Source organism: Petaurus breviceps, unplaced genomic scaffold (assembly GCF_028583685.1).
Source record: "Petaurus breviceps papuanus isolate PSGF00001 unplaced genomic scaffold, PetGlider_PUasm1.0 126, whole genome shotgun sequence".
NCBI classification, from domain to species: Eukaryota; Metazoa; Chordata; class Mammalia; order Diprotodontia; family Petauridae; genus Petaurus; species Petaurus breviceps.
In genome coordinates this window covers 74,378,473-74,394,560 of record NW_027185655.1, presented here as the reverse complement: position 1 = coordinate 74,394,560, position 16,088 = coordinate 74,378,473, and the positions used below count along the sequence as shown (strand labels likewise).

The window sequence follows — 16,088 nt, the reverse complement described above, 5'->3', positions numbered from 1 at the left end:
ATCTTGCCAATATTAATATTAAATTAAACCAGATAATAAAAATAAGAGGCAGTTATAATGAAGAATGATCCACAAGTTCTACTAGGAAAGGGAAAAGAGAGAACTGGTGTTGTACCATATATCCAAAAGAAACAAATATAAATCCATAGGACATTTGGTCATCTCATATTGCAGTGCTCAAGTTGAGTGTTTGCAAAAAGACCTCCAGGAAAACAAAAGGTATCTATTTCCATTTCATAGGGAAAACTGATGGAAGAATTCAAGAAAGATCTCACTAAGACACTCCAAGTTAAATTGACATAAATTGATACTTCATGTCTTCAATGCTAGCAAGGCTAGCGAATTCCATCTGATCATCAGTGGGAGAAGACAGGTAGCTTGACATAGTAGATGGAATACTGAACTTGTAGCTAGGAAATACTGGATTCAAACTCCACCTCCGACACCTTGGTAGGCTACTACCAGGCCTATACTTGTTATGAGAGAGGATATTCTGTGTATCTGAGGAGGCAGCCAGAATTTCAAGGGAGAAGTTCCCAGTGCCTTGAAAATAGAATTGGACAGGGGAAATTCCTAGCAAATACTGCAGATAGGATTACAAACCCCTTTTAGGAATTGAACAGTATTGATGGATACTCTTCCCCATCCACACAAAAAGTTAGAGGATAAAGATTTCTTTTTTTAAAATTCAGAAAATTATATATACAATAATACAAAAACACAGTAAGACTTCTGTCTTTTGTTCAGTTTGCCAATTTCTGCTCAGAAAGGTCCTTGTACTCCTTGTTCCCCAGGCTTCACCGATGTTTTACCAATTTCTGTTCCAAAAAAGGTCAATTCATGACATTACTGCTTCTTCTACTTCTGATCTTCCTTGTGTTCCCCAGAAGTAGACCTTCCAGATCCTTCTCTCTAAGATGCCATCTTTTTTATATGCCATCTCAAAGAACTTTAATTATGTTTTTTGGACAGTAAATGCTACCTGCCTGATGTTTTCCCCTGTTTCACTATCTTTGTGAGCCAAGAACTCTTTCATTCTAGAGATTTCTTCTTTTAGTTAATTGCACTTATCTTCTGAGAGTTGGTCTTTGAATTCTTCCATCTTTTTTTTCAGTATCATGAATAATTTCTTCTGCCATATTGACAGCTTCTACACATTCTTTTTTCCTCAGCATACTTCTCTGCATTGTTAACCATATTCTCAATGTCATCTTTGCTTAATCCACCAGAAGACTGGATCAAAATTTTTTGTTCACATCCTAGGCCTTTATCCTTTGAAGAAACATGTACAATCCCATTAGCATCAATATCAAATGTAAGTTCAATCTGTGGAACTCCATGTGGGGCTGGTGGAATTCTAATCAAAGTAAACTGTTCAAGAAGCTTGTTGTCTGCAGATATTTCTCTCTCTCCTTGGCACACTTTAATTTCCACTTGTGGCTGACCATCAGCAGCTATAGAAAACACCTGGCTCTTCTCAGTTGGAATAGTTGTGTTCCTCTTGATTATTTTGGTGAAGACACCTCCTGATGTCTCAATACCCAGAGAAAGGGTAGTGACACCCAGAAGTAGCACATCTGTGACATCACCAGCTAACTCACCTCCCTGAATGGCAGCTCCAATATCCACTCCTTCAGAATTGACAGCTTTCCTAAGAGCCCAGCCAAAGAGTTCTTGTACTGTCTGCTGAACCTTGGACATTCTGGTCATGCCACTAACTAGGATGACTTCTCCAATATCACTCTTGCTTAATTGCATGGCTTTCTTGCATGGGGCAGTAGTCCTCCTGATAACAGCAGTGACAATGCCCTCAAATTGAGCTCAAGTTAGCTTTGTATTTAAGTGCTTGTGCCCAGTAGCATCCATAGTCAAATATGGTAAGTTGATGTCAGTCTTCACAGAAGAAGAAAGCTCACATTTGGCCTTCTCTGAGGCTTCCTGTACTCTCAGTAGAGTCATATTGTCTTTGTTCAGGTCAGATCCTGTCCTCTCTTGAACTCCTTCACAATGTGCTGGAGCAAGGCCTGGTCCACATCTTCACTACTTAGGAAAGTATCCCCATTTGTAGATTTCACCTTAAAGACACCTTTCTGAAATTCCAGGATAGAAATATCAAAAGTTCCACCACCTTAGTCATACATAGCAATGATTTTATTTTTTTTGCTTTTTGGAAGGGGGAAGGCAAGACAATTGGGGTTAAGTGATTTGCCCAAGTTTACATGACTAGTAAGTATTAAGTGTCTGAATTCGGATTTGAACTCAGGTCCTCCTGACTCCAGGGCCGGTGCTCTACTCGCTGTGCCACCTAACACTGTTGTCCTGACAGCAATGATTTTGTCTTCAGATTTGTCTAAGCTATAAGCCAAGACAGAAGCTATAGGATAATTAATCACTTGAAGTACATTTAGGCCAGATATTTGCCCAGCATCTTTAGTGATCTGTTGTTAAGAATCATTGAAACAAGCAGGCACAGTGCTAACACCATTTTTTTTTTTTTTTGCTGAATGTCCTAGATAGTTTTCTACAGTATCATTCATCTTCATCCATATAAATGCACTTATATGACTTGGAGAATATAGCTTCCCATGGCTTCTACCTAGGCATCACCATTGGAGGAATGTATAATTTTGAAAGAATCATTTTTTGCATCTTCTGCACTTCAGAATCCTCAAATCAATGGACAATGAGTTGCTTGGTAGCATAGAATGTGTTATTTGGGTTGTTGACTGCCTGGCTTTTGGCAGGCATACCAACAATTGTCTGCTGTGAAAGCTACAACAGATGGAGTGGTTCTGGCACCTTCAACATTCTCCAAAACCTTTGCTTGTATCCCTTCCATTACTGCCACATAGAATTACTTGTACCCAAGTCAATACCAATAAGGGCCCCCTTGATTGCCTCAGATATGTAGTCTTGTCTTCAAATGATTTGAAAAGCCTCATGACTAAGACCATTTCAGCCATCTTGGTGGGGGTTGTCAACCAGGTCCTGAGAGATGGCTTCCTTCAGCAGGGCAGCAGCAGTGGGGCTGTTGCTGAGCCCTGTGCTGAGTCTGATGGGCAGGAGTTGGAGTGAAGTAAACCGAGGGGGGTGGAAAGAGCCTAAAGATTTCTCTATTTCATTGAATTTTCAAAGGTGATGTGATATCTAGTATTCTTTTCTCCCTAAATAAAACCACCCAGCACAGGGGGCCTCCTCAATGCATCTTAATCATTTCTGGAAAGACTCCATCTCTAAGTCTATCTTCTGTGACAAAGAAAAAGAGCTAAGAAAAACTAACCAGTAATCTGATGGTATATACAACATTCTCCAGCAAGTCTTCTTTTTCTCCAAGGAAATAAGGGAAGTGCATTTTATCATCTTTTCTTTTGGATCAAGATTGACCATTAAAACTATACTGTCTTGGGTAACTTGGCTTATGAATATTATTTTCATGTTGGTTGGTTGGGGTCAGTCTTCTGATGTTTGGATAGTCTATGACAATAAAACCTTCCCAAGACAGCCAAGGTTAGCAACTATGGCATAGCATTTGTCTAAGTCTCAGCCCCATTGGGATGATTGGAAAGATCTAGACATAACATTCCAAATTAATAGTACATACTGAATATAAATTTTAAAGAGTAGCATTTTCTTTCTGCTATTTAATTGGCCAAAGTTCTCAACTTAATTCTCTCATTAATCCCATTTTTGTTAGTATATAGTCAACTTAATTAGAGATAATCAGTAGCTAACATAAAAAGTTGAAGGTATTTTTAAGTACTAACTAGATTATTGATGTATTAGTAAATGTCAAGGATACAAAAAGATGAAGATAAAATGGTTGATTTGGTCATATTGGGAGGATGAACATTTTTCTTTGAGTCATTTGTGTGTGTAGTCTTTTTTCGCAACCAAAGTATTTATTATCACTTGGAAAGATTATAAATGCTGTTGCTGCAGGGACAGGTCAGTATTGGTGGAAGAGATGTGATTTAACTGGCAAAAATTGGATCAAATGGAAAATTTAAATTGCTAAAAATCCTGGAACATGTCATTTGTTCTGGATAAAACTCAAGGAAGCTATGTTAAGTTTTACATTTACATATTATTGATAAGTACAAGTGAAGTGCTTGTGATGTTCCACTTTTATGTGCAGGTATGGGATCCATGGGTAGACCCTGAGAATAATAAAACAAAATGTTTTCAGTTAGTTATCTGGTTATAACTCATTCTTGACATTGTCGTGAAAATATGAGAGAGGAAAAGATGAGCACATGGGAAAGAATACTGGATTTTACATCATTGGGTCTGAGTTCAAATCCCAGTATTTGCCTTCTACTTGTGGAATCTGTATGGCAATAAGTTATACAACCTTGTTGAATCTCATCTTTATTTGTCAAATAAAGATGCTCTGACTGTCACCTTGAAAGTATGAAAATCTATGATCCCATGTAACTAAGATGTTAATGCTACAACTACTTTGGAGTGTGTATATCAGGCAAGAGTTATAGAAATATATCAGTTGAGCTTAGTTTTGAAAGAATGTAGATATTTTTAAGAGCAGAAGGTACATGGCTCAGTTGATAGAACACTATGCTTGGAGTCAGGAAGACTTGAGTTAAAATCTGGGTTCAGACTAGCTGTGTGACTCTGGATAAGTCATTTAACCCCTGTTTTCCTTAATCTATCTAGAGAAGGAAATGTCAAAGTACTCCAGTATCTTCACTAAGAAAACTCCATGGATAGTAAGATCTATAGGGTTGCAAAAACTCGGACATGACTAAATAACAATAATAAATTTTAAGAGGCAGAGATAAGAAAGGGTGGAAGGCATGGAGGACAGTGAGTGTAAAGGTTCAAAGATAGGAGAATAAAGATTTCATCTATGTAAAACACTGAGTTAACCAAATGAGTTAGAATATAGAGTGTGTTAAGGGGAATAAGATATAATTATTTCAGAAAGGGTGACTAGTTACAGAATGTGCTAAACACCATTTTTTGTATTTTGTATTATAGGCAATAGGGATCTATTGTAGTTTCTTGAGCATGGGAGTTAAATGTGCTTTGGGAATATTGATTTGGCAGTCATATGAAGGATGTCTTGGAGAATAGAAATATTTGAGGGAAAAAGAATGTTTAGGAGGCATAATCATGTTTATCGCATTAGATTTTGCAATTAAGAGATTAATGATAACTTTGGAAAGAAAAATTTTCGGTAAATAATTAAGTTGGAAGCCATATTGAGGAGGGTTTAGAGACAGTGAGAGAGGAAGACATAGAGATACCAAGTACTAATAGTCTTTCAGGTGTTTAACTCAGAAAATAAGAAGAAATTTAGAATAACTTGTGTGAGTGGAAGAATTCAGTGACTTTTTTTTAATATTGTAGAGATAAGTCTGTTTGTAGTTGTCAGCAAAAGAATGAGTAGATATGTAGAGATTACGTATTAGGGAAAGAAAAGAGAACATAGATCATAAGAATAGATCATAGATCAAAGAAAAGAGATCAAAGAAAAGGGGGAATAATCAATTGGAGAAGATGGGTAGGGTAAATGTAGAGTGGTTGGCCTTGACCAGCAGAAGACTGGAATGAATGAATAAATAATATGGGGTTGTGGCAGGGGATTATAAAGTAAGAAGGTAAAAAGAGGAAACTGTTTATGGATATCTTAATTCATGTCAAATATTTCACATACAATAATATATGTAGGACAGGATTAGGGGGAACATGTTAGGCCTAGAGATAGAGATATAATTGTCATCAACTTAGAGGTGAGAATGATTACAGTTTTGTTTGAAGAAAAGTACCCCCTGGCATGAAGGAAATTTTAGGTATCATCATGGTCCTAAAAATAGTCTTCTCTCTTATTCTTCTCTACCATCTCTTTATTATCATAATATCTTGTGTTAGAAGAAAAAAATTATCTTTAGCTTTTTTGAGATTCTCTCTTATGGACATAAATAGGATCTTACAGATACATACTACACTCAGGTTATATATTCTTCCAAATTGAATTCATGGCTTATTACACCAATTTGATATTCACAGCGCCCACAGTAGCTCTGATTATGCTGGTGTTTTTGTGAATCACAAAATGTAACAGGCTTTCACATGGAGGACAGAATCAAAACATTTGTTCATGGGCAGCTAGGTGGCTCAGTAAATAGAGCACTGGCCCTGGAGTCAGGAGGACCTGAGTTCAAATCCAGACCCAGACACTTAACACAAAAGCTAGCTGTGTGACCTTGGGCAAGTCACTTAACCCCAATTGCCCTACTTCTCCCTCCAAAAGGCAAAAAAGCAAAAAAAAAAAAACCTAAACCCCAAAACATTTATTCAAATACCAGAATGCCAAATCCCCAAATCAGAAAGCCAAATCATCACAGTGCTCACTAAGTTGGTACACATAACCAATGCAGCAAACGCCAACATTCCCAAGCCTTCCCAAACCTTCTCTTTGTCAGGCCTTCAAAACAAAACAGGCTCCCCTCTCTCAGTCACACTAGCTGCTCAGCCTCCTTGCTGCTTATTTCCAGCAGTTCTGGCACTTTCTCAGCTTGTGCTTAGCTTTTTATCTGATCAGTAACTGTAAGGGTTATGGGATTTAAAGATCTCCCATGCGCCATGGACGTGCTGACATAGCAGAGCAAGAGAAAGTGAAAAGCCGAGCTAACGGTCCTGCGGTTGGCAGTTGGCGGCAGTTGCCTTTTTTTTTTTTTGAGTTAGGACTCCTGCTGAGGACTGCCAGGGGCCGGAGCTGCTGGGAGCGTGCTTCCAGGACGCTGGGTGGTTGCTGTGAGTGGGGAGAGGAGGACCTTTGCCTGAGGTAGCCTGTTCTGTTTTAAAGGCTTGAAAATGTGGGTGTTTTCTACTTTATCTACCTGTGCCAATATCATAACTACTCTGATGGCTTTCACTTTCTGGTTTTGGGACTCAGTCTTTTGGTATCTTAATAAATTTTCTAGTTTATTTCCCCAAATGGCAAACCTGACGTATTTTGTGATGGATAATTATATCAGCATATTTGTAATCTCTATAGGCATTGTGAATATGGCATTGCTGATACAGTAACTCCTCCCTGTTTCTGTCTTTGGAAATTCCCTCCCACTGTGGGTTTTATAAATTCTGTTTCTTAACAAAGACTTGATATAATCATTGCTGAGGCTCAATGAAACAAGGAACTAAGTACTTGTTTGCTTGCAGTTACAAGGGGTAGAGAATATCTTCAAATCCCCATTACCATTACATGGCTTTAAAAAAAAAACACATTTTGAAACTTTTCACACTTTTGTTTATTTCTTGAAGAATGATCCTTATTTTAAACTACTGATACTTTCTAATTCAGATAGTAAACTTTCAATATGCAAGTTTTTATGCTGTAATTATGGAATTTTCGATCTTATACTGGAGTGGTATGGTCCAATCTTTGTCCACAGGATACCTCAGGTATTTTACAATTTGATCAATGTTTTTGAACACGTATCTTCAAATTGCTCAGTCAAGACTTGGAAACCAAAATTTTGTCATATTATACTATTTTCAAAAGAAAGATTATTTTCATAATAAAAAGCATGTAACATTTGCTGTCAAACCTATAACTTCATTTAACTTGCATCAGTTTAAAATTTTCTCCTCCTTGAGAATATTTTTTCTATAACTTTTTTTAAAGTACTATTAATAATTTCTGACTGTACAACAGAAAGCTAAAAATGTCTCCAGAGTCACTAAACCAGCTTTAATTGTTTTAGGTATAAAGCAAGTTAGATTCACATGCCCATTCACCATAGCCCAACTATTTGCTCCTTTTGAAGGCTGAAGTATGCATCTGTGGAAAAAAAATGTCACTTTTCCTCACTCACCCTTAGCAGGTTCTCTGAATTTAAAGAGGAATCTGTGTCACTTCCAAAGTCACAGCAATGGAGGAAGTAAAGGAACAATGTTGTTTATTTCTCCACCACTCCATGAATTCCCACCACCCCAAGCCCAAGTTCAATGCTTTTATTTCCTGATGATTGAATGACAGCAGGGTTCATACCAACAACTTTCAGAGTTTTTGTGGACAGATCTAAAGTCCTATGTTCACCCTGTTCCACAGATGGCCCTCCTGTTTACCCCCTTCCATTGTCATCTACTCACATATACACCATAAAAAATAGAGACATGAAAATTACAATGATAAATATTTTTCTATTTTTATTTCAAAGAACTTTATATTCTCAAGGTCAGTGTCCTGAGGTGTTTTGTTTTTATTTTAATTCTAAAGGATTTGAATTCCCAGCTTCATTAAGCTATTTGAAAATAAGTATCAACTTTGAGTTTGATATCTTTCTTCCTCCTTCCTCCTCCTTGTCCTCATTCTTCTTCTTCTAATACTTCTTCTTCTTTTTCCCATCTTTCTCCTCCTCCTCATTATCCTCCTCTTTCTTGTCCTCCTCCTCCTTCTAGTTTGAGATATTTTTCTTTTGAAATTTCACATTATTCATTCCTCTCCCTTTCTCCCTTTCCAACTAAAACAAATTAATTTAAGTTGTGGTTAATATTTCAATGCAATCCACTTGAAGGGATATTTATTAAGATCATGGTGCAGTAGATAGAATATTGACTCAAGGGTCAGAAGACCTGCTTCAGACCCTACTTAACAGCTTATTACCTGTGTTGCCTTAGTCAACTCACTTGACTTCTCTTGGCCTTAGTTTCATTATCTGTAAAATGAAAAGTTTGGTTACTAGACAGTAGCTGATATCCCTTCCTGTCTTGGACCTGTGATTCTATGACCTCCTGCCAATAGAGAACTATGGAGCATGCTAGGGGGAAATTGATAGTTGTGTTATAGTACTTGGCCCCTATATTAATGGATTTACTTGTCAAGAATTGAAGATAATGAGTGAAACCAGAATTAGACATTGTGAGCAGTGTACTATGCACAGCTTTCTATTTCCTTTCAACAAAATTGTTATGCAAATTTTTTTTCTTTGTCCCCTACCCTAGAGATGGCTACCATTAGACAGAAATACATACATTCACACACACACATTTCTATTTGTCAGTTCTTTCTCCGGATATAAATAGCATTTTTCTTCATTATATATAGTTATAATTAATTTGGGTATTCATAACAGTCAAAATACCTTATTTGCTCAAAATCCTTCTTAAAATAATATAGCTGTTGATGTATACAATGTCCTCTTGGTTCTGCTCATTTTGTTCTTATTTCATGCAAGTCTTTCCATGTCTTTCTAAAATCATTGAACATCTTTCTTAATGATCTTTAAAATTCCTTGTTCAGCTCTAACATTCTATAACTAACTAATATATAAGTACCTAAAATTCTATAACTTAACTAAGGTTAGGTGCAGTTTTGAGATTTTACAGCCTGACAGTGTCTCCCTTGTTGATCTTGTGTTGGTGCTTCCAATTTCCAGGTAGTTCACTTCTTTTGGTAAGGCATCAACAGGGGCAAAACTTTGCTTAGACATCTGAGGAGGGAAGTAGAGGAGAAAGGGCACTACCTCTTTTATGGAGTCCATTTTTCACAGAATACCTTAGGAGTCAAGAAGTGCAATCCTAAACATTTCCTCAAACATATGTATGTGGCAGTTGAGATCAACCAGGCTGATTTCATGCCAGTGCCTCCCATGAAAGGTCATTTGACACTATTCTTTGCTCCATCTGTATGTGCTATCATCGTCATAATTTACTATTACAACTATTACTACTACTCTTACTCCTTGTTCTCCTATTCCTTCTACTCCTCCTCCTACTACAGTTGTGAACTTGGAGTCAGGAAGACCTTGGTTCCCATCCCTCCTTAGATACTTTTCCTGTATGTCATCTTGTATGAGCATTGGTTAGTTACTTAATTTCCTTAATCTTCCATTTCTATCTATGAAACAAAAATAATAATGGCATCTACATCATAGAGTTGTTAGAAGAATTAAATGAAATAATTAGTGTGTGTGAAAAAAATCTTTGCAAATTTTAAAGTGCCCTATAAATGTTAGCTACCACCACCACCCCATCATCATTCTCCCTCCTCCTCTTCCTCTTCCTTTTCTTCTTCTATTCTCCTCTTCTTTCTTCTACTTTTCTTGGTCCTACTTCTCCTTCTTCTCCTCCTTCTTGTCCTCATCCTCCTCTCCTCCTCATCCTTCCTCTCTTCTCCTTTTCTTCCTTCTCCTCTCTCTCTTCCTACTCCTCCTTCTCTTCCTTCTCCTTTTTTCCTCTTCCTCCTTCACCTTCTCCTCTGAAGCTTTTTCCACCAACCCAGATGAAATTAATCTCTGACTTACTAAATTATTTTTAGAGAATTGCCTGAGGTACCAAGATGTTAAGTGATTTGCCCTAAGCCATATAGCCAGTAAATATCAGAAGCAGGATGGAGGCATTCCTCATTTATTCTACCCACAATTTCATACCTTCATTTTATCTTAAACATTTTTTGCAAGTCATTTCCACTTGAATATCTCCACTAAACCTCAAGTTCAACATATATGTCATGGAATTCATCATCCCCCCCCCCCCCCCAAGTCCTTTTTTTCTCCTTCTTCTATTTATGTCAATAGTACCATCATTATCTCAGCTAGGCTCAGTTTCAACCTCAAGGTCATCTTTGACATTTTTTACCTGGTGTTACATATTGAGTTTTGTCATTTCTCTAGAGATAGTTTTTCTTATATTCATTCTTTTATCTCTGTTCCAACAGTCACCATTGTAGTTCAGTCTCTCATTACTACACAAATAAATTTCTATAAACTTCTCTCTCATATTCTCATGCATCCAGTGTTTTGTCCCTTGAACCAAACCTACGCATTGCTATTATACTACTCTTTCCAAAACATCTCTGATTGTATTCTCAAACCTATGTTTTGTTTTACCCAGAAAGTATAAAATTCTTTCCCTGGAATTTAAGGCTCTTCATTGTTTGTCTCCAACTTATAATCCTAGATTTAGCTCTATTTACTCCACTTTATACACCCTGTGTTTCAACAAAAACAGTCTACTTGCTATCCCCTGACTGTACTTTACAATTTTTTAGTTCCCAGTCTTTGGACATGCTGTTCCCTCTGTACCATGGCAATGTGGAAAAGTCACTGAATTTGGAGTCAGAAGTTTTGGGTTCAAAATATAACTCCTGTATTTTTTACCTGCATCACCTTGAACAAGTCATGTCCTCTTTTTAGGCCTGGTTTCCCTCAACTATTAGTGAAGAAGTTTGATTTCAGATGATCTCTGAGATCTCGACTCTAAATTCTATGATATTCCTATTCAGGTCCTGTCTTCTCTCCCCTTGAACACATTTCAACTCCATTGGTTCAATTAATACACATCATAGAATCACAAAATTTGAGGGTTGAACATTACCTCAGAAGCTATCGATTCCAACCCAAATGTGGAAGATATCCCTTCTATAATAGATACAACCAGTGGTTATCCACCCTCTTTTTGAAGACCACAAAGTAAGGGAATGTACTATTTCTCAATGCAGTTTTGGATACCTGGGATCCAGGTGGCACATTGGATAGAATGCTGGCCCTGGAGTCAAGAGGACCTGAATTAAAATCTGACCTTAGACACTTACTAACTGTGTGGCCTTGGCCAAATCACTTAACCCTGTTTGCCTCAATTTCCTCATCTATAAAATGATCTGGAGAAGGAAATGGCAAACCATTTCAAGTATGTTTGCCAAAAAAACCACAAATGTGGTCACAATGAGTCAGACATGACTGAACACCACTGCCATTACCACCACCAATAAACTGTTAGGAAGTTTTACCTCCATGCTCAAATCTTCCTTTTTGCTCTCTGGGGCCAAATAGAACAAGTCTGATTCCTCCTCCATATGACATCCCTTAAAAAATATAATTACACTTATTATGTACCTCCTTGAATCTTCTCTGTAGTTAATCCATGCCATGTTCCTCATATAACACATACTCAAGACCCATGAGTCTCAAACTGTGGCATCCAGAACTCAACACAGTATTCTAGATAAAGTGTGGTGAAAGGCAAATACAGTGGGTCTATTAACTGTTGTAATCTTGGAAGCTGTGCCTTTCTTCATTTGGCTGAAATCTGAATTAGCTTTTCTGCTGACTCATTCCTTACAGTCTTAATTAAATATAGTTTACAGCTCACTAAATCTCCCAGATCTTTATCAGAAAACTGCTGTCTAACCATGGTTTCACTATTTTATACTTGCATTGATTGTTTTAACCCAAGTGCAAGACTTGACTTTTATCCATAATGATTTTCATATTATTTCATTCAAAACAATGCCCTAGTCTGTGGAGATCCTTTTTGTTTCTGACTTGTATCCTGTATATTATCTATTCCAGATGCTTTAAGGTCATTGGTAAATTAGATGATCATCCATTCATGTTTTTTGTCCAAATCATAGTTAATATAAATGTTACACAGCATAGGGTTAAGCACTGCAGGATCAATGAATTAGAAACCTTCTACCATGTTGATGTTGACCCAAATGTAATGGCCCTGAGTACAGTCATCCCACTCTAATGAGATATTTATAAAGTGTTTAGCACATAGCAGGCTATAAATGCTAGCTACTTTTGTGATTGCTATTATTAAAAATGTCTAAGCATACCTAATTTTATTTTTGTCTACATCTTTCTACTTTGCATGAAGAAAGTGCGATAATTTACCAAAAGTTTTGCTAAAATCTAGGCAAACTATATTCGCAAATTTCCTCTCAACTACAATTACCCTCTAATTTTTTCAATCTCATAATCTGGAAGTAATTTCTCACTTCCCTCAGAGCCCTCTGTACTCTAGGAGCACAAATATACTTTAAAGGGCAGGAAATAGGCAATTACAATGGGCTGGAAGGAACTTGCAAAGGCAAGACCAAAGAGAATAGAATCCTATTATTCTGGACAAGAAAAATCACTTTCAAGAAATGCTATGGACTCTGTGTCCACACCTGAGTCCACAGATGGAAATATGAACTGGTCTCAAGCCCAAAAAGCATTCTTGGATGAGCTTGAGAAAGATTTTAAAAGCCAAATTAGGAAGGTAGAAGATAAATTTAAATCTGCAGTGACCAAATTGAAAAAAAAAGTCTCACTGAAGAAAACAACTCATTTAAAAATAAAATTAGTGAACTAATTGGAGAAAATACCTCCCTAAAATGGGACCTTCAAAAACTAACCACAGAGAATAATTCACTAAAATTTATAATCAGTCAAACTGAAGCTCAGGCCTTTATGATGCACCAATAGTCAATCAAACAAAACATGAAGATTGAAAATTGAAAGAAAGTGTAAAATATCTCACTGGAAAAACAACTGACCTGGAGAACAGATCCAGAAGAGATCACTTAATTATTTATCTACTGGAAAACCATGATGAAAAAAGCAGCCTGACAACATCCTCCAAGAGACTGTCAAAGAAAACTGTCCTGAAGTCCTAGAATCAGAAGGTAAAATAGTTATCAAAAGAATTCACTGGTTTCCTCCTGAAAGAGATCCCAAATGGAGAACTCCAAGAAATATAGTAGCCAAATTCTAGAATTACAAGATTAAGGAGAAAATATTGCAGGCAGCCAAAAAGAAACAATTCAAATATCGCTGAACTACAGTCAGTATTACACAGGACCTATTAGCATCTACATTAAAAGATCGGAGGGCTTGAAACTTGATATTTAGTAAGGCAAAAGAGCTAGGATTGAAACCAAGGATTAACCCCCCCCCCCCAACAAAACTAAACATAATCTTTCTGGCAATTTTTTTAGGCAAAAAAATAAAGGTTATTTAATGAAATAAAGGACTTCCAGACTTTCCTGATGAAAAAGCTAGAGCTAAATGGAAAATTTGATCTCCAATTACAAGACTCAAGAAAGACAAAAAAGGTAAACAAAGAAAACACATACTCATACATACACATATGCACACACACACACTCATGCACACATCCACATAACTTGGGATGCAATAAGAGCAAAATGTTTACATCCCTATATGAGAAGCTGATAACTGTCAATATTGAAATTTATATGATTATCATGATCTTTAAAAGGGTTATACATAAATAGAGGGTGTGGATATAAATGAACTAATCTGATGATAAAAAAAAACAACCTTATTAAGGGGGTCAAAGGGACTCTAATGGGATAAAAGGAAAGGATGAGACCAAAAAAGGTAAATTATGCCATACAAAGAGGCATAAAAACACACTATAGTAGGGGGGAAGGAAAGAGATAGATGAACATCATTTGAGCATTATTCTCACTGGTTCTGGTTCAAAGAGGGATCAACATAATCAGTTAAGTTTAAGATTCTAACGTGAAAAGACACAAAAACTCATTAAATAGAGGGAAAGGAGGGAGGGAGAGGAGCACTGTATGAAATTTACTCTCATTGGTTTGTGTTGAATGGGGGAACAACATACTCTAATAAATACAAAAATCTATTGTGTCCTATAGGCAGTAGAAGGGTAAAGGGGGAATAAGAAAGGAGGGATTAGAAAGGAGGAAAATAGCAGTAAAAGGAGAGGGTAGGTAAAGAAGAGGGGGTCACAGGGAGGGAACACTGAGCGAGGTGCGGGTCAAAAGGCAAACCCTTAAGGGTGGGATGGGAGAAGGAAGAAACAAAAACATAAGCAGGTGAGGGAATAGGATGGAGGGAAAGAGACAGATAGTAGTCATTACTGTGAATGTGAATTTTATGAACTCTCTTATAAAACAGAGGAGGATAGCAGAATGGATTAAAAACCATAATGCTGCAATATGCTGTCTACAAGAAACACATTTGAAACATTGGGATACCCATAGGGTAAAGGTAAAAGGCTGGAGTAGAATATATTATGCTTCAGCTAAAGGAAAAAAAAAGGAAGGGGTAGCAACCCTTATCTCAGATAAAGTGAAAGCAAAAATAGACCTAATTAAAAGAGATGAGGAAGGAAACTATATCCTGCTAAAAGGCACCATCAAGAATGAAGTAATATCATTACTTAACATATATGCACCAAGTGGTATAGCATCCAAATTCCTAGAGGAGAGGTTAAGGGAATTATAGGAAGAAAGAGGTAGCAAAACTATACTAGTGGGGGAACTTAATCTTCCCCTCTCTGAATTTGATAAATCTAACCTCAAAATAAAGAAGAAAAAAGTTAAGGAGGTGAATAGAATTTTAGATAGGCTAGATTTGATAGATTTCTGGAGAAAACTGAATGGGGATAAAAATGAATATACTTTCTTCTCAGTAGTTCATGGCACATACTAAAAAAATAGACCATGTACTAGGGCATTAAAACCTCACAATTCAGTGCAGATAGGCAGAAATACTAAATGTATCTTTCTCAGATCATGATGCAATAAAAATCATATGCAATGAAGGGCCATGAAAAGATAGATTAAAAACTAATTGTAAATTAAACAATTTAATCCTAAAGAATGAGTGAGTCAAACAAGAAATCATAGAAACCATCAGTAACTTCATTCAAGAGAATGATAATAATGAGGCAACATACCAAAATTTGTGATGCAGCAAAGGCAGTTCTTAGGGGAAGTTTTATATCCCTGATTGCATATATGAATAAATTAGAGAAAAGGGAGGTCAATGAATTGGGCATGCAATTGAAAAAGCTAGAAAAAGAACAAATTGAAAATCCCCAATTAAATACTAAATTAGAAATACTGAAAACCAAAGGAGAGATTAATAAATTGAAATGAAGAAAAGTATTGAATTAATAAATAAAATTAAGAGCTGGTTTTATGAAAAAAAACAATAAAATTGATAGACCCTTAGTTAACATGATAAAAAAAGAAAGAAGAAAACCAAATTATGAATATGAAAAATGAAAAGGGTGAATTTACCTCCCGTGAAGAGGAAATCAAAACAATAATTAGGAATTATTTTGCCCAATTGTATGCACATAAATTTGACAATCTTAGTGAAATGGCTGAATATTTACATAAATATAAGTTGCCCAGATTAACTGAAGAGGAAGTATATTACTTAAATAACCCCATGTTAGGAGAAGAAATCAAACAAGCCATCAGTGAACTCCCTAGGACAAAATCTCCAGAGCCAGATGGATTTACTAGTGAATTCTATCAAACATTTAAAGAACAATTGATTCCAACACTTTCC

The 16,088-nt window shown here is 36.5% G+C and overlaps 1 pseudogene; it reads right to left on the bottom strand.

Annotated features, from left to right (window-relative positions):
* Window positions 1-858: 858 nt before the first annotated feature.
* On the bottom strand, window positions 859-11,893 carry LOC138171108 (stress-70 protein, mitochondrial-like; annotated as a pseudogene).
* Between the last annotated feature and the right edge of the window lie 4,195 nt (window positions 11,894-16,088).